This window comes from Canis lupus, chromosome 22 (assembly GCF_048164855.1).
Source record: "Canis lupus baileyi chromosome 22, mCanLup2.hap1, whole genome shotgun sequence".
NCBI lineage: Eukaryota > Metazoa > Chordata > Mammalia > Carnivora > Canidae > Canis > Canis lupus.
The window spans coordinates 35,958,089-35,976,615 of record NC_132859.1 but is presented as its reverse complement, the minus strand read 5'-3'; the positions used below and the strand labels follow the sequence as shown (position 1 = coordinate 35,976,615).

Genomic DNA, 18,527 nt, shown 5'->3' with positions numbered 1-18,527 from the left:
AGTCCAAGATAGGAGGAGAGTTTTGCTTCAGGCACAGTTGGCTCCAAAGATTCAAACTCTGCCCTCCTGGCCTCCTTTATTCTCCTCCAGGCTCTATATCTTCCAAGTTAACTTAATTTTTAGGCAGCCTTCTTCCCTGTAACAGCAGTGATACCCTTGGCAAAGCTAAATTTACACTATCTTCATAGCTAGCAGTCACAAAGAAAAGAAAATAATCTCTTGCCCTCCTGCACCTTTATTAATCTTCCAAAAGGACTCTGATTGGTTCTGCGTAGGTCACGTGCCCACTCTGAAGCTGTTCCAGGTTCTAGGACAGGAGCATAGAGGGCCCTATTTGGACCAACAGAGTGTCAAATCCATTCCCATCTAGTGGAAGGCCGGCCATGTGATTGACCAAAAAATCAGAATCACAGAGAATAATGGAGGAGCAATTCCTGAAAGCAAAGGAAGTCAAACAAACAAACAAAAGCAAAAATATGCCCTTTACACCTCCTACATGAACTGTCAATTCTGTGCAAGGCATGCATTTTCCTGACTTCAGGCTGCTGTTCCATCCTCCTTCTCCACCTTCAAAGGCCAGAATACTTCCTACTCCCTAGTGTTTGCTCTTAATTCAGAGCCTAGATTAAGCTCCCTCTTCTAAAAAACTTTATCAGGGCACCTGGCTGGCTCAGTCAGAAGACCAGAAAACTCTTGATCGTAGGGGTTGTAAGTTCAAGCCTTAGGTCCGGTGTAAAGGTTACTTAAAAATGAAATCTTTTAAAAATAAATAACTAAACTTAAAAAAACAACAACTTCAAGCTGTTTCAAAAACATAAATGTGGTGTGAGCTAACTGAAGAAAGTTCCAGGTCGGATTAATTTTGACTGTGTCGGTGCTAATAGGCAGCTTCAGCTATAATAACAAAGACCGAAACATAAAAGTGTCTTACATAAAATAGACAATTACTTTTCCATCATGTTAGCTGTTCAAATGTGAGCTGAGGTTAATATGGCACATTCGTGATATCATAAACCTTAACGTCTTTTTATTTTGCCATCCTTGGCGTGAAGCTTCCATTTGGTAGTCTAAGATGGCCAGTCTGGGTTCTGTGCCAGTTTTCAACCCTCTCGAGCTTTCTGGCTATACCCTGAAACTGGCTCCCATATGTGGAGGGCAGGCAGAGATCAAAGAAGGAGGTGGGCCACTCCAAGTTGGTAGGTGACAGGTTAAATGAGTGAAAAGAATTTATATACAAGATTTGTAGTGGGAAGCAGCAAGGTGAATGGATCCCTCCACCTTCCCACCATATCTTAAAAGTTCATAAAGAGGCCTTAACTGGATTCAGCTACATATGCTGTGCAAGTGTTCAACATCACATCACAGTCTCAAGGCTATGCCCTTGGATTAGCCTCTGGAAGTGGGAAAGATAGATGGAATTCACATTCCAAGAAGAGGGGATGGGATGAGCCTCCAAGGGTCTGGGTCCAGCTCACTGATCAGCCAGCAGTCATGTCTTTTTGATGACCTTTCCCAACATTCTTTTTTTTTTTTTTTAATTTTTATTTATTTATGATTGTCACAGAGAGAGAGAGAGGCAGAGACACAGGCAGAGGGAGAAGCAGGCTCCATGCACCGGGAGCCGATGTGGGATTCGATCCCGGGTCTCCAGGATCGCGCCCTGGGCCAAAGGCAGGCGCCAAACCGCTGTGCCACCCAGGGATCCCCCTTTCCCAACATTCTGCCATAATACTTGTATCATAGTCAATGGGAAGAAAAGAAAGGGTCTAAGAAGTGAGGATACTCATGCCTTTTAAAGGCACAACTCAGAGGTGCCTGGGTGGCACAGTCAGTTAGTTATCTAACTCTTGGTTTGGGCTCAGGTCATGATCTCAGGGTCATGAGATCAAGCCCTGCATCGAACTCCCCTCGAAGGGGAGGGGAGACTGCTTTCTCTATCTCACCTCTCTAGGTGTGAGCCAATTTTTTTACTCTGAAAAAAAGGAACCCCATATCTCCAAATTGCATATCTCATGCTCTCATCCAGAGAATATGGGATTCTTTGCCACATTGCAGTTTGACAAATTCCAAGGAAGCACTCTAATTGGCCTGATTGAGTCACTTGTGGAATCTACATTGATCATTTATAGCTAAAGAATCAGAGTAACAGAAGATACATGATCCCTATGGACCTACTTCTTAGATATTCTTAGCTGGGCAGCTAGCTCAGTTTGGATATGGAAGCTATTTAATGGATTGTCATAAGATTTGAGAACATCTCATCAGCCACTTTTCCAAGATGTGGTACCCAAGATCAAGCAGGTAAAGAGATTATTCTGGAACAGTAAACTCCAGAGTCAAATCTCCAGTCATCACTTTTTTTGTGAGAATTTTTAAAGCTGTGTCATGAATAATGACTTAAACAGAATGTCACAATCAGGAGTGTTTTAATTCGTTTTGTTTTGTTTTGGAATATGCCTTGGGCATCTTTCAAATGTATGTACCCACAGAAGATGGGTAGTTCAGGAAGTTCTGTAATATCCACAGATAATTATCTTTAAGAACAAGAAACTAAGACATTAATGTGAAAAGTATTCAGTAAACAACGAAGGCTTTTATTTAAAAATGTCAAGGTCCCAGGAAAACAGCTCCTGAGTTTACAACCTTTGTTTTCCGTTTGGTGGTGATGTGCATTATAATTTCTTCTCCCCTAAATGAGAATGTTTCGAATCAAGTAGTACTTCTTCCTTCCTTTGTGACTCAGGCTAGAATGACAGCAGAGTTAGTTTTCATTGTCAACATTTCTGCCAAGGATTTGTGTAGGTTGCCTAACATTTGGAATGCTAGGAGGGCTGGGGCTCTGTTTTTCTGAGCTTCATCAAGTCCCTAATGTAGCAAGAGTGTGCGGGCATCCAGATATCTTTTCATTATATATACTTGAAATAAAACATAGTATCCAGCCTCCAACTGCATACAACAGGCCCAGTTTTGACTTCCACACTCATACCAGTTGAAAAGTTGAAGCTCTTTTCACTTGCCACTTGCCGGCTCTCTGCTTTCTGGAAGGGAAACTGGAATGCCTGTGGTCAGATGTCTTCCCTGGGTCAAATCTGGTTGAGCTGTCCATTAGTTCAAAAACCTGCTTTTTTTGTTGTGTTTTTATATTTTCACGATCACCTTTGTTTTTTTTCAGCCATCTTAAATGGCTTGATTTACTGGCCAATGTCAGTGAAGTAAAAACTAGCTGTTAGGTAGACCAAACTGTCTGATCTGACAAGGAGCAGTGATGTGAAGAAGATGTACCATTACTTTCCCACCTGCACCAGTCGGGCTTCCTTCACGCAAAATCTTGCCCTCCCCGCGCAACCCCGTGTCCCCTTGTGGTCGGTAGATTCTCAGTTTTCAATCACAGTCAAGACTGAGAGGAACAATATATACACTTGCCTTCTGAAAAAAAAAAAAAAATGATATCTTTTTTTCAAGCTAGTGTTTTTTGGCACCTGGTCCCAGTACGGCATTGAGACCCTTGTAGAACATTCCTGTTGTAGAATTCTGGGAGTCTTGAGGTCCTTTCAGGGGATAAATGGTGCCAGGCATAGCACTGAAATGGAGGGACATCAGGAAGAAATCCTTTCAAAGCCAAGGTGGTCTGTCAGATTCCAGACTTGTTCGGGGATATTGGCAGCCCCACCTGTGCAAACCACCCCCTCCTTAGCCATACTGCCAGGCCAACAAGGAATGGTGCCAGAGAGCTGCACATGTAGAGTTTGATCAACATCAGCAGCCCCATTCCTCCTTTAGCTGACAAACAGGCAGTTGCCTATTTTTACTTTGACTAGACTCTACTTCCGCTTACCTCAATCACATCCTTTATGGCCTTATTTCTCTTCCTTCCTCCTCCTTCCTCTTTCCCACTGTTATTTATAAATGTCATATACTTGTTTACGGAGAGCAGAACAATCTTACAAATGAGCTGCTGATACAATTGCCAACTCTTAGATGCTTGCTTTGACCATCACAAACATTTCTACTTCTCTCTTTTCGCTCGCTCCCCCTGGATTGAGAAGACCAACAGCAGGAAGGGTGGTGACTCAAACCCAGAACCCCAAAAACAAACACCCACTAATGACTCACATGCTGGAACTGGGGAGATTCTGAGACTTTCCTTTGCTGAAAAATGCAGATGCAAACATTTCCATCCACAGGAAGCCAAGCTGGCTCTTCCTGCTGCTGGGACTCTGCTGAGGTGGCAGCGAGTCAGGGATGTGTCACCAACCCAGACATGGAGTTTACTGGGTCAGTAGATGGAGGGAGGCCTGGACTCGAATTTCTTTTCTTTCCTCCAAATGCCTGCTGGAGAAAATCTGATGTATCCTGTGTGAGTCAGTCCTGAGTGTTTCTGCTTCTGGGGAAGGGCGTTTTAGTCACTGGCCTCCATCTTCCCTGCTGGTTCTAATTGTGATTTTAATTAGCAAGCGTGTCATCGGAGCGGAGGCGTGGCCTTTCTTCAGAAGGAGAGTTTTCTGGCTGTGTGGTCCCTGCCTGGCCACTTGGAGCTTATAATGGTAAAATAGTGTTTTCCTTTAGTGCTTTTTCTTTGGAAAGTTCAAAGGGCTTTACCGAACCTTAACCCTGAGGGCCCTTGGTTTATATTTAGATTAAAAAAGGAGTGACGATGGAGCTTTTTTGTGGCAAAGTGCTTTGAAACCCCGAGATGAAAGGGAACCTGTAAAGAGAAATTAACCTCATTTATTTTTTAAGCAACATTTCGCATGCGTGTGTGGACAAATGTAATTTGAGGCAACTCTGAACCGAGTCTCCTCTTGACTGCTGGTGACCCGCCCTCCCTCTCTGTCTCCAGCTGAATCGAAGGGCCTCTTTTTTCTTTTCACTTCTCTATTTCCCAAGCCAGGGCCTGTCTGGTGGAAGGGCTGATTCAAGTTTATAACTAACTCAGGGCCGCGTCTCTAAGGCACGGCACCCGTCTGTGGCTGGCTAGATCGCCTCAGGTAGAGGAATCCAAAGTTGAGGACAGAAAGGAGAAAGTGCGGGGTGTGGGGCAGGAGGCTCCTGCTTAGCTTTGCTTCCATACCTTTTGCATTCCCCAGTGCATTCCTGAATTCATTAATGCACACGCAGCACTGCACTCATAAGTGCTTTGGGGCAAGGCTAATATTTAGTTGGACCACACTGGGATTACTGTGACTATTGCTAATGTATTGAAATACTCTTATATCCACTTGTAAATAATCATTGCCTATGCCTCTGCCATTGTGAAATATTTTGAGTTTCACCCCTGCTTTGTGAGTTAGGAGGGAATTATTCTTCTTGGTTTTCTAAAATGCTTAGCAAAATTCCCTGCTCTATATTTGAATCGCTTATACTAAGAGATTGGGAGGAAGAATGGAAAACATCAGTGGCATCTTTTGGCCATCAGTGCAGTGGAAGACCAGCCGGGGATTTCCCTATAAACTGTATTTAAGTGCTTCTAGTAAGAGATTCAGAACTTAAAATTTCCCATTTGCTCTCTGGGGTGTTTGAACTGAGGAAGAACACATACAAAGGTCAGCGACTGGATAAATTTTAAAATACCCTTCCAGTTACTGAGACTTAGTCAAAAGCTTGGTAACCTCTGGAAGACCGTGCTGGAGACAAAGATCAGGCCAGAGGCCTAACACATCAGTTAAGAACCAAATATTTGTGCCCCCTCATTCATATGTTAAAGTCCTAACTCCCAATTTGATAGTATTTGGAGATGAGGCCTTTGGGTTTAGAGGAGGTCATAAGGGTTGGGCCCTCATGATGGGATTAGAGAGCCCTCCCCTCCCTCTCTGTCTTTGTCTCTCTGTATCTAACTCTGTCCCCCATTCCTCCCTCTCACTTGTCCATAAAGAAGAGGTCATGTAAGGATACAGCAAGAAGGTAGCATTCTATAAATCAAGAAGAGAGTTGTCAGCAGAACCCAACCATGCTGGCACCCGGACCTGAGACTTCTAGACCTGGAGGTAGGTGCTGGAGGTAGGTGCCTATTGTTTCAGCCACCCATCTATGTATGGCATTTTGTTGTGGCAGCCCGAGTAACCCAAGTCAGTGTTCTATCCACCATTCACTGGATTCTCATGAGAGATCCAGTCCCATATGCAGAGATGCTGAAAAGAGGAGGCCAGGGTGCCTGAGCCCACTCTGTGAAAGCCAGTGGCCTAGAAACAGGAAAAAAGCGGTCTACTTTGCTGGACACTGGGGATAAAAGGGAAAAGATAGAGCCTGGGCTCTGCCTTCAAGACCCATTCCGCATCAGTGTCTTAGGTTTTGACCAATCAGAGCTCTTCTTCTGGTGAGTGAGGGAGGGAAAGATGACATCCTGTTGAGAGTACATGCCCTACAATGACCCAGAAGACATATTCATATAACTATGCCAATTGAGAGTGGGGTTGGGTAAGAAGTGCAGGTTGGACTTGGTACAGGGCAGGATATCTAACTTCTCTCTCCATTGAGCGTGTGTCTACCTTCCCCGGGGCTCTCATGGCTTTGGGAAATGGCAGACACCCCAGTCTCATGAACTTATACCTAGGGCCATGGTTCTCTACCTTCATCACACATTGGAATCATCTGAGGTAATTTGAAGGAGATCTTGACTTGATTGGTCTAGGATGCCAATCAGGAGTTTTTAAAGCTCCCCAAATGAATCTAGTGTGCAATTGAGGTTGAGAATCACTCCAGATAAATTCTGAGAGTGAGAACTTATCCATTTCATGGAGCTCTCTCATTAACTTGTCTCATAATTCTGATCTATCTCACACTTGTCTTGGGGCCAAGCAAATGCACTTACTACACATGCATGCACATAAGGTTTTTGCTCAATTGCTTCATTGATTTGTGTTTCAACAGCCTTGCTGGGCCAATAAGGACAAATATATCATTGTTCCCTTGCTGGTACCTGAGTTACTACCCAATAAAGCTGTACAATTTCCAAAGATGAGAATATTGTCATGTGCTCTTGGACAACATGCTCCTAGTTTCCACATTCTGGGTCACTGATGTCCTCCTGTGTGAAAGAACTATGGAAACATCTAAACTTCCTACTCTTAAAAGAAAAAAAAAAAAAAAAAGATTAACTACTTATTACAAACCAGGTATTCTAAGAGATGATTTTGAGACGTAGTTTGTCATTTAGGCTTTTCTTTTTTTACAGGTTTTAAATTTTATCAAAGTTGTATATATATACATTGTTTTCAAAGTTAAATGAAGCTTACAATGGAAAATGGCAATCTTTGACTTTTATCCCTTCCTGCTTCCCAATTCCCAAAGCCCAATCCCCCAAAGCAACCATATTTACCCTTCCATTTGTTCTTCTAATATTTCCAATATGCCCAAATATGCTATTTCTTGATTTTACACTGTTAGAGATAATCTGCTGACTTCCTAATGTAAAAGATAAAGGGTAACTTTCTCACTCTGCCTCTGCTATATACACAAATATTTCTTCTCTGATCTCCCAATTAAGTCATAGATTTTAGTTACATTGATATTCAGTTAATCACGATTATTTTCATAACTGAGCCATGGTGTGTGCTGATTAGATTTCCTTGCTTGAATAATTTTTTCCTTTTATTTTGGATTTAATAATTATATCATGTTTTTATTTGCTTAATTTTTATGTTCCTTATATTAACTTATGTTCAAATTGTTTTCCATCTTCTGAGACCATATTCAAGTGTATCAAATAATCTGTCAAATCCAACTGTTTTTGGGTTTTGTTTGTTTGTTTTAGAATGATTGCTAGTGGTACCCTCCTTATATATGCTCCAGTCTAAACTGATTGTGCTCTGGTACTGAGAGAGTTCCAAGATCTCCCTTCATCATCCTCTCAGAGATTACCTTCACCTATCTCCTGTGTTGGATCTCTGGTTTCCTAAATCTTGTGTATTCCTTTCACGGTTTACTTTCTCATTGTAATGGAGCATATCCTCCATTAGCTTTCTTAACAAAGTTGTATGGGAGGAAATCATTTGAGGCTTTGCATATTCATAAATAAATATATATATTTCAGCTTCGTAGTTGATTAATAGTTTGCTTGGGTATTGAATTCTAGTTTGGAACTCATTTTCTTTCAGAATTTTAAAGACATTGATTATCTTCTAGGTTTTGGGAAGCCTTTAAAGACATTGATTATCTTCCTAGGTTTTGTGGGAAATCCAATGCCATTCTGAAAGCCAGCTCTTTATATTACTTATTTTTACATTCCAAAAGATTTTGGGATCTTCTGTTTGCTCTCACTATTATGAAATTTCACAATAATATGTCTTGGCATGAGTTTGTTTTCCTTTATTGTCCTGGCTTTTGGTGGTATTTCTTAATTGGGAAATTAGTGTCTTTATTTCTGGGATATAGTCTTAAATTCTTTCTCTGCCAAGTTCCTCTCATTATTTCTTATGTTCTATCTTTCTGGAACTCCTATTAATTAGTTATTGCATATTTATGACTTATCCTCTCTTTTTACTATGTTTTATTTTCTATTTTTCATCTCCATATTTTAGTTCCACTTTCTGAGAGTTTTTCTTTCCTTTTTTTTTTTTCTTTTCTGGGAGTTTTTCTTAATTTTACTTTTTCCTCTTGCACTGAGCTTTTCATTTCTGTTATAATGTTATTATTTTCCAAAATCTTTTTTTTATTTTATTTGTTTTCTCTCTTAAATAGCATCTTATTCATATTTCATGGATGTAACATATTTTCTTATCTAAAGATATTAATGATATTAATTTGAAGTTTTCTCCTTTTTGTGTAGCATGTTTCCTGAGTGGCTTCTGCCCCCCCCCCCCATGTGCTGTTGTTATTTTCTATATTTTTTATTTTCTATATTTTTTATTTTAGAGATTTTCCTTGGATATTGGTAGTCAATAATTTTTCCTTTCATGTTTAATAATGGGAGACTCTAAAGCTGATTGGAAGCTCTGAATGTGTATGATGCTCTAAATTAGAGAACATTGATGTCCATATATTTGGGTCTTTTCTATTAAGTTGGCCAAATTTCTCCAAGGAAGCTTCCATCAGTCTCCTGCTCAGAGGATGGTCCACATCTGATTGCCAACGTTCCTGGCATAGAAAGTTGGGTAGGTTAGAATACTGTGAATTCTTCACTTAATCTTCTTTAGTTTGTCATGGATCCTGACTGCTCTTGTGTGCCTGATATTACCCAGATGAAGAGACCCTGTGCTTTACTATTTCCAGGGAATAAACGTTCAGACATCTGCCAGCATAAGGGATGGACAGCTTGCCCAGGCACATGGAGTGGGAGAGGGGATACAGAGACCCAACTGCTTTTCAAACATCCTTCAACCAGTCCTCCTTTATCAATATTATCTTTACACAGACACAGACACACACACACGCACACACACACACTCACACACACATACCCACACCATCAGAGCATTTTTATCAATTCCTGAACCTTTTAATGAATCTTAAGCTAGATTTCCCCAGTTTTTTGGCTTGCCAGTTTATTCGTCACTTGTCTATCATATTGTCTCCAAAATTTTGTTTCTATAGTTCTTTCCCTGCTCCACTATTGTGGATTTATGCCTTCTAAAATTATTTGTAATGATGTTGCATTTAGCTTTCAGGAAGAATGTGTTTTATTCACCATTTTTAAAAAAAGATTTTTATTTATTTATTCATGAGAGACACACACAGAGAGAGAGAGAGAGGCAGAGACACAGGCAGAGGGAGAAGCAGGCTCCATGCAGGGAGCCCGATGTGGGACTCCACCCCGGGACTCCAGGATCACGCACTGAGCCAAAGGCAGGCGCCAAACCGCTGAGCCACCCAGGGATCCCCTAATTCACCATCTTTACATAGAAGCAATTAGATTCTCATTACCTTCACCTTGTAGGAAAAATGAAGAAGATATCTCCATTTTGCAGATAAGAAAATAAGACCTGATATCATAGTTACTGTAAGATTCAAATCCATATCTTCTGTGTTCAAATCCATTGCTCTTTCCATTATCCCGTTTGTCCTATCCTAAACTTAAAATTAAAAGAAAAGCTGGTTTTGATATTTCAGTTTCATTAGAACAAAGTATGTGGCAAGATAATTGCTAGGCAATTTAAAAAGATGATTTGAAATTTAAAAGTTATTAAATGCAAATAAAGTGTTAGGGCTGTACAGGCCTGTTTTCCTGTCTAGAAGATCAACAGGAAAACAATTTTCAAAATATCTCCCTGCATATAAATATCTTTACAGAAACTCTGCAGAATTTAGCATAGTTCTCTGGTTTTAACCATGTTGGGTTACTGATTTTCATTGCTTAATGTTTTGTTTTTATTAATTTTAATCTGCAAACTACATGATTTTCTCTGAGAGAAAAGTTTTATGTATGTATATTTTCTGGCTCAGAAATACGGTTTTGTAACCACAAAACAAATATTTCTTTACCAACTGATTCCCCTCTCATACCTCTTCACAAGCATATATATTTTATTTTATTTTTTATTTTTTTTAAAAAAAATTATTTATTTATTTAACAGGGAGATAGAACCAGAGAGCACAAGGTAGGTGGGGAATGGCAGAAGGAGAGGGAGAAGCAGGTTCCTGGGAGCAGGGAGCCATATGGGACTCTATCTCAAGCCCCTGGGATCATGACCTGAGCTGAAGGCAGACGCTTAACCTATTGAACTACTCAGATGCCCCAAGCATGCATATTTTAAGTGGCATTCTTTATAGCAGAGTCACTGAGAGAATTATGAGGGGCTTAATGAATAAATATACTAAATGTGTTTTCAAAAATAGTTTCCAATTCTTATCTGTTTTCAGCAATTACAGTTGTTTGAGTGTTTACAAGGTATCATAGGTCAAATGTTGAGGCTTACTATTTGGTATTATCTCTTGGGTGGCTTTAGTCTATACTGGTAAAGACATATCAGTCTTTATCAGCTGATATTCTATCCTTGTCTAAGACCTAAGTATAGATTGTGTAACCTTTTGAGCAGCCTGGATTTGTTCTGCTTCTTGATTTTGCCCATAGAAAATCCTTTCAGTTGTTTTCAAGTCTGGCTTTCTTCTGGGGTTGGCATTTGAGGTTTGGTTCCAATATGTGAATAATTCTAACCAAAGTAATGGGTTACTTTGAACATCATTTTTAACTAGAGAGACAAAAATTCCACCATGCTTCAGGTCATAAATCTTGCTGTCAAAAAGTTTCCCAAGTGACAGTAATTATGCATTTATGATTTATTGGAGAATTTGGGTGTTCAAGAATAATAAGAGTAGAAAAATGAACACTTTAGGGCAAATGGTGAATTGACTCAGAGAGGCTCTTCCAACAATCCTTTCAAGTTACTTATTCTCTTAGGAGGGGTGTGTGTGTCTGTGTGTGTCTGTGTGTGTGTGTGTCTTTCTGGAATTAGAGAAATTATAATCATTGCTCTATCAACTTCAGTATTGAACTTCTGTTCCCAAAATGAAATGGCCAACATTGCTGTGCTTGTAAGAGTTAAAGCTCCTAAACAACTTTCAAAGTCTTTGATCTGAGACATTTTTATGAGCAGGCACAGGGCTTCTGAATGCATCATACAATTGGATTGAAGCCTGGAAATTCACCCCGGTGTGTTTGAACAAACTGTAGCCCATGAATACCATATTTTTTATATTGGAACATTCCTTTCCTTTTTTAAAGGGACCCAGCAACAGGACGCCGGGGTGGCTCAGTGGTTGAGCATCTGTCTTCGGCTCAGGGCGTGATCCTGGAGTTCTGGGATTGAGTCCCACATTGGGATCCTTGCATGGAGCCTGCTTCTCCCTCTGCCTATGTCTCTGCCTCTCTGTATCTCTCATAAATAAATAAAAATCTTTAAAAAACAGTTGTTGATATTTCTTATTTTTCAATGATGAAGACTAGCATTACTAATAGTGGAAAAAACTGACATTAACACAAAAAAGGCAGGGACAGAATAAAAGAAATAAAAAAGACATAAGACATTTGAAAGATAGCAAAATGGCAAATGTAAATTCTACCTTAATGTTAATTACATTAAGTGTAAATTAGACACTCCAATTAATAGAGATTGGTAGAATTTTTTTTTTTAAGAGAAAGTGTGTGTGTGTGTGTGTGTGTGTGTGTGCATGCACATGCACACACAGAAGTAGGGGAGAGGCACAGAGGGAGAGAGGGAGAAAATCTTAAGCAGGCTCCATGCTCAGCACAGAGCCTGATGCAGGGCTCAATCTCAGGACCCTGAGATCATGATCTAGCTGAAATCAAAAGCTGGACACCTAACTAACTGAGCCATCCACGTGCCCTGCTAGAATAGATTTTTTAAAATGCTCCAAGTATATTCTGGCTACAAGCAACAAACGTTGGATTCAAGGCACAAAGAGATGAAAATAAAATGACAGAAAAAGATATACCATTCAAAGATAACCAAAAGAAAGCTAGAGAAGCTACACTAATATCAGACAAAATAGACTTTCAGATAAAATTGTTACTAGAGACAAAAAAAGTATTTTATAATGATAAAAGTGTCAATGCATCAAGAAGATATAACAATTATGAACTTATATGTACTTAACAAGAGAGTCCCCAAATTTATGAAGCAAAAAAGTAAGAATTTAAGTGAGAAATAGAAAATTTAACAGTAATAATGGGAGACATCAATATCCTACTTTGAATAATGGATAGAACAATTGGACAGAAGATTACCATGGAAAAAGAAGATTTAAACAATAATCTAAACCAACTGGACATTACAGACATCTATAGAGCACCCCCAAAACTGCTAAAAGTACATTCTTCTCAAGTGAACATGGAGTATTCTCCAGACAGACCCATATATTAAGCATAAGAGAAGTCTCAAAACATTTGAAAGGATTGAAATTATACAAAGTATGTTTCCTGATTGCAATGAAATGAAGTTAGAAATCAATGACAGAAGGGGTTTCTGAAATTCCCATTGATAAATTAGGATGTTGGAAATTAATATGCTCACAAATAATGGGTAAGAGAAGAAATCACATGGGAAATTAGGAATAATTTTAGATGAATGAAAACAAAAACACAACCTACCATGATTTATGGTATGCTTAGAGGAAAATTTATAGGTTTAAATGTTTATATTAAAAAAGAGTAAAGCTATTAAATCAATAACCTACCCTTCTACCTTAAGAAACTAGAAAAAGAACAATCTAAACCTAAAGCAAACAGAAGGAGGAAAATGATTAAGATTAAAGCAGAAATAAATGAAGTAGAGAACAGAAGAACAATGAGGAAGATTTTAAAAACCCAACCCAAAATTGGGTTTATTGAAAGCATCAACAAAATTTTAAAAATTTAGCTAGACTGACACTGAAAAAAAAGAGATAGGACTCATACTAAAACCAAGAATGAAAGAGGTGATGTTTATTTTTTTTATTTATTTTTTTTTTATTTTTATTTATTTATGATAGTCACAGAGAGAGAGAGAGAGAGAGAGAGAGAGGCAGAGACACAGGCAGAGGGAGAAGCAGGCTCCATGCACCGGGAGCCCGACGTGGGATTCGATCCTGGGTCTCCAGGATCGCACCCTGGGCCAAAGGCAGGCGCTAAACCGCTGCGCCACCCAGGGATCCCAAGAGGTGATGTTTATTACCAACCTTACAGAAATAGAAAATATTATGAGGGAATACTATGAACAATTGTCAACAAATGACATAACCTAGATGAAATGAATAAATCTCTACAGTGCCAAGAAAATTCTTTTTTTTTTTTTTTTTTTTTGCCAAGAAAATTCAATGGAGAAAGAATAGTTGAGTTCAACATATGGTGCTGGTCAACTGGTATCCACATGAAAAAGAATGGATGTGGTCACCTACATCATATAATATACAAAAATTAAATAGATCAAAGAAGTAAGTGTAAGAGCTAAATTTATGAATCTCTTGGAGGAAACATAGGTGTAAGTCTTCATGACCTTGGGTTAGGCAACAGTTTCTTAGATATGACACATAAAGCGTAATTCACAAAGAAAACAAAAGTAATCTGGATGTTATAAATATTAAAAACTTTTATTATTTTTTTATTTTTTATTTTTTTTTATTTATTTTTTTTTTAAAAGCTTTTTTTTTTTTTTTTTTTAATTTTTATTTATTTATGATAGTGAGAGAGAGAGAGAGAGAGGCAGAGACACAGGCAGAGGGAGAAGCAGGCTCCATGCAGGGAGCCCGACGTGGGATTCGATCCCGGGTCTCCAGGATCGCGCCCTGGGCTAAAGGCAGGCGCCAAACCACTGCGCCACCCAGGGATCCCTTATTATTTTTTTAATATTAAAAAACTTTATGCATCATGAAAAGAGACTCTGCAGAATGGGAGAAAATATTTGCAAATCATATATCTGATAAGGATCTGGTAACAAAAATATATGAAAAACACAACTCAATCCTAAAAAGACAGCCTAATTAAAAAATGAGCAAGGATTGTGTTAGATATTTCTTCAAAGAAGAGATACAAATGACCTTTAAGCACATGAAAAGATGCTCCATTCATTAGTCATTAGAAAAATGCAAATCAACACCACAATGAGAACTACTTCACACCCACCAGGATGACTATACTCAAAAAGGTGGACTTTAGCAAGTGTTGGTGAGGTTGTAGAGAATTTGCAACACTTACTGATTGCTGGATTGAATAAAATGGTGCAGCCACTATGGAAAACACTTTGGTAATTCCTCAAAAGGTTAACTATAGTAATACTATATCACGCAGCAATTCCATTCCCAGGCAAATACTCGAGAAAATTGAAAACATATTCACAAAAAAGCTTGTACAAAAATATTCAGAGCAACATTATCACAGTAGCTAAGAAATGCAAACAATTCAAATGTCTATCAACTGATCAATGGATAAAGAGATATGATATACACACACATAGGAATATTATTTACCTATAAAAAGGAATGAAGTACTATAGATGCTACCACACGAATGAACCTTAAGCACGTGCTAAATGAAAGGCAACACATACAAAAGGCCACATATTATGATTCCATTTTTATGAAATTTCCAGAATATGCATATTAATAGAGATACAAAGGAGATTTTCAGTTTCCAGAGGCTGGCAGAGGGAGGGAATGGGGAATTAATTATAATGTGTATGAAGTTCCTTTTAGGGGTGATGAAAAAATTCTTGAATTAAGTAGTGGTAATGATTGTATAACCTTGTAAATTTATCAAAAGCCTTGAACTGTATACTTTTAAAAAACTAATTTGAAGGCACATAAATTATATGTTAATTTAATAAAAAGAATTTATGGGGTGCCTGGCTAGCTCAGTCAGTAGAGCACAAGACTCTTGATCTTGGGGTCAAGAGTTCAAGCCCCATGTTGGGTAGAGAATTTGCTTTAAAAACAAATTTTTAAAAATTAAAAAAAAATTTTTTAAAGAATCTGAAATTCATGAAGAAAGTGAATTATGAAAGATCACTTAAAAAAGAATATCTTTCTGATTGGAGAGATGTGGCTTTTCATAAAGTCTACAGTAAGAAATCAACACCCACAGCTAGACCCACGCTGGACTTGATCTCATTCAACCTTGAGTTGCTCTGATCATAATGGCTACAATATGGGAGAGAACTTTTCCCGATTCTCTTACCTCATAGGTAGGTTCTGTTTATTACTTTGTACAAATGTCCCCCATTCCTTTCAAAAAAACATTCTGCTACTCCTTTTTTCTCCATTTTTCTTTCTCATTCTCTACTTTGTTCTCCTCTATTATCATTCAACTTTTCCTTTCTTTTTTTATGTCTACTCACCTCTCTGTCTCTCTCTGTTTTTCACCCTTTGCTTCCACCTCATCCCTCTCCTCTTCCTTACTCCCTTTCCTCTTACCCAGCTACAGTATGGAAATAAATAAATAAATAATATTTTATGGAAATAAAATACTTTTAAGTATTTTTAAATTTTGTATGTATGTATGTATTTTTGAGAGAGAGAGTGTGGGGGTTCGGGGGGTGGCAGGCAGAGGGAGAGAATTTTAAGCAGGCTCCATGCTCAGTGTAAAGCCCGAATGAGATCTTGACATCACATCCTTGCTATCCACAACCTGAGCAGAAATCGAGAGTTAGATGCTGAGCAGACTGAGCCACGCAGTCGCCCCAACGTATTTTGTAAGAATTATGTACTTTTTTGCTTTCTTTGCTTAGTAAAAAGAAGGTGATTTTGATGCTTACTATTTCTTTAAGGAAAAACAACTCTGAATTAATTACAAAACTGATTTTGCTTTAGGAGATGTAACCGGTAATTAAAAAAAAAAAAAAAAGATTATCCACTCATGCTCTACGTGGAGTTGTAAATAATTGAGGTAAGATACTTTCATGAACATTAAAAAGTGATTTGTAAATATGAGCAGACATTACTGGTAAACACTGATAATATCTAGTGTGGTGGTGTTCACTGAAAGTTCTTAATTATAATTTGGCTCTTCTATGTGTAGACACGTCTGGGTTAACCATTTATGCTACAAAGCAAAAGCCTCCTACACAGATAGTTTCATTTGACTCATATAAACCTGATCATATTTTCCCTCAGGAATGTCCTTTCTGAACTAAAAAAAATACAATATGGGCTGTAAGCTCTTCTCTTGTGAAGCTGTCTTCAGAATGACCAATTGTTCTCTGTCGTTCATCTGGAAGAGTGAATAAGTACAAAAAGAATACCATTAGCCACAAAGTTGTCATCTTCTTCAAATAAAATTCTGATCTCTGGCTTGAATGTTGAAACGGAAGATTCACTGTTGGCTTTTGTAGTATGCCAAGAGAAATCTCTCTCTCTCTCTCTCTCTCTCTCTCTATCTTTTGGTAACTGTCATTTTATGGAAAGTTTATTTCCTTTCTTGACAAAATGTTAAGAAAATGACCTGGTTAAATTTCCCAGGACTTGGTGATTGAAATTCTAGTGCTCAGAGTAGTGGTGTCAGAGTGATGAGGCATCCAGATAATGATCTCAGAAACCTTCCCAAACAATGTGACCACTTCATTAGAAAGGGAAGGGGAGGGAAGAAAGACAGACTTAATTCTTCAGTCAGTTCCTAAGAGGCCATCTCTCCTCTCTTGGAGACGTAGAGTGATTTACTGTGGGGCCTACTTTGGTGTATTAGTACAACTATTACTGAGAGATTAGAATTACTATGAGGTATTAAGTATTAGGGGCTCCAAGGGGAGTGGAAGAAGGTGGACTTCCATTGACTGGCTCCAGCAGTTAGCCAGGTGGCACCTTTAAGATCCCCCACCCCCACCCCCAGTACAGTTTGAGAAACTTGGTATTTGCTTATCTTCCTGAAGCTGTACAAAGGCTCTGTGTCTGGGTATGTTAGCTGTTCAGCAAAAATGAGTTCCTTCTTGCTTCTGAGCATACACTTAGACCATATTTCCCAGGTTCCTTTGTAGTGTGTTGATGTCACAGGTTCTAACCAACAGAATGTGTGCAGGAAATCATTTATGCCAAGTCCAAGCCAAGCCTTTTAGGAAACAGATATGTCTCCTCCTTGCTCTGTTTCTTCCTTTATTGACTAGATGCTGATAAAGATGAGGCCTTGGGGGAGGGGGAGCTGCTTTGTAAAACAGAAGGCAATACAGAGGGGGCCCGAGCGTGCCCCAGAGTCACTCACTACCCAGAAACAGTTTAATTGAGCAAGAAATAAGCTTTTATGAGGCTACAATATTATATATTTTGAGGTCTATTTATTATAGCTGCTACCATGACCCTAACTGACAAGGGATTTGAATGGCTAGCAATTAAAGGACTGCAATTAAAGGAAGTAGCACCAATAGATGCACCTTCAACAAATGCACAGGAGGTACCATTTCAGCAACATAACCTTTTTACCTTTTCTTCCTTCTTCTGCTCATTTTAGGTTGTCATTGGCTTACTTCCTCCTATTTTTTTCTTTTAGTTAATTTATTGGTAGGAAAATCTCCTCTTTAAACCTTGTCCTTCACTGCTGCCCCCCAAATTTGACTGAGTTTGGAAAAAGTTACCAGGAAAGATTTTCATAAATCCTCCAAGAATGATAATGGGGGTGATATGTGAGGTGGGTGAGGAGAAGATGCTACATGGTGATTAATGGAGACAGCCCAAGTTTTTCAAATGTTGGTTGTCCCCAGGGAAGAGTATAACCTTCAGCTCAGGAATTCCTGAAGAGGAACTGAGTTATATGCACCATTAGCAGCCAATATCCCTCAGCCAGAGGAGTGAGTTCCTTGACCCAAGAGGAAGGGATCTGTTGGGCACGTAGCATCTACCGTATAAATGAATATTATGTGCAATTGCATCATTTTGTCATAAAAAGAACAATGACAAGAGGGAGAGATGTGAAGAAAAATAACGAATTAGTATTTGGGGAAAGGGAAAATAAAGAATAGTGAAAAATAATGAAATAATTGGTGTATTTTCCGCCTGGAAAATAAAATGTCTGTTGTACCAGGTATGGACTATGATTTCACAACTCAGCACACATTCCAGTTGAATATCAGCATTAAAATGGCTAAGGTCACTTGGTACATCAGAAATAGTTCCGGAAA

The 18,527-nt window shown here is 38.8% G+C and overlaps 1 long non-coding RNA gene across 2 annotated transcripts; it reads left to right on the top strand.

Moving 5' to 3' along the window:
• Positions 1–4,127: 4,127 nt before the first annotated feature.
• Positions 4,128–11,835, top strand: LOC140614138 (uncharacterized). 2 transcript variants are annotated; one of them, XR_012015027.1, is made up of 4 exons: positions 4,128–4,544; positions 5,873–5,984; positions 8,998–9,089; positions 11,657–11,835. It is a non-coding gene; the product is annotated as an uncharacterized lncRNA (long non-coding RNA). The 2 variants fall into 2 exon arrangements; XR_012015026.1 differs by lacking the exon at positions 8,998–9,089 and having other exon boundaries at positions 4,155–4,544.
• Positions 11,836–18,527: the final 6,692 nt, after the last annotated feature.